The sequence below is a fragment of the Pundamilia nyererei genome, unplaced genomic scaffold (assembly GCF_000239375.1).
Source record: "Pundamilia nyererei isolate P.nyererei 1_Seehausen unplaced genomic scaffold, PunNye1.0 scaffold00049, whole genome shotgun sequence".
Lineage (NCBI taxonomy): Eukaryota > Metazoa > Chordata > Actinopteri > Cichliformes > Cichlidae > Pundamilia > Pundamilia nyererei.
Window position 1 is genome coordinate 2,596,154 of NW_005187450.1, and position 1,037 is coordinate 2,597,190.

Below are 1,037 nucleotides of genomic sequence, written 5' to 3' on the forward strand. Positions count from 1 at the left end.
AAAAAAAATGCACGTCACATTTCTGGAAAGCAAATGCTACGAAACGCGAAGTTTCTCCGAGCAGCCGTTCTATGTTTCCCCAAAGCATTTAAAGCTTTAAATGGCGCAGAAAAGTATTCCCCAACGGCCCAGTGTCGGAGAGCAACACTTTTCTTTGCAAGCATAATCACAGTTAATTGCTCTTTTAAAAAAGGGAGAAAAAAAAGGTGTTGCACCATGTGAAAGCATTTGTCCAACCCGATGTGCAGGAAATATTGAGAGGTCTGAACTTTTTCGGGAGACTGGTGGAAATTATTCCGACAAAGTGGAGAAAGTTCTGCTGAATGTCCCTTTTTTGTAGTTTTCCTCTGACTGAAATTGGATGAAGGAGGAGGTATCGACAAAGCCGGTCGATTAAAACGATGGATTATCGATGGCTTGTCGTCACGCTTCCTCGATTCTGTTGGATACCAAAAGGAATAAACAAAACCTTTGTACACGATTGTTATTCACATAATTTATTATGTGCTTATCGACCCGTTTCTTCTATCTGTCGGTCCCTGTTTTGCGTCGCATGCAAGGCCGTGAGCTTCTCTCTCTCTCTCGCTTTTAAATAAACCCCTCGTGTTTTACCTGAAGATTTTTTTCATAGTATCCTAAAGAAAATATATTAACAGGTTACAGGTAACCAGGTGGCCCTCACACGCCGTACTTCTCATTCTTCATTTCTGCATTCTGTCAAGCCAACAACGCAAACCCCCTCGCCTCATGATGCGAGACAAACTCCCTAATATGCACTTAATGTAAGCTAATTACTGCTGATTGTTATTGATTAATGATCACGTCATTCGTTTCACTTCAACCCGTGGGAAAACATCCCACGGCAATTTCTCTCCCAGTATAGACTGTTTGGGGACATGAGCTCGATGCTTTTATTCAGATCACCGCGCACTGTAAGAAGTCAGGATGCAAGGAGACCAAAGAACTGTCACACATCGTCGAATTATTCGCAGTGCTTGTATAGCAGTGTAATCAAGAAATAATAATAATAATAATAA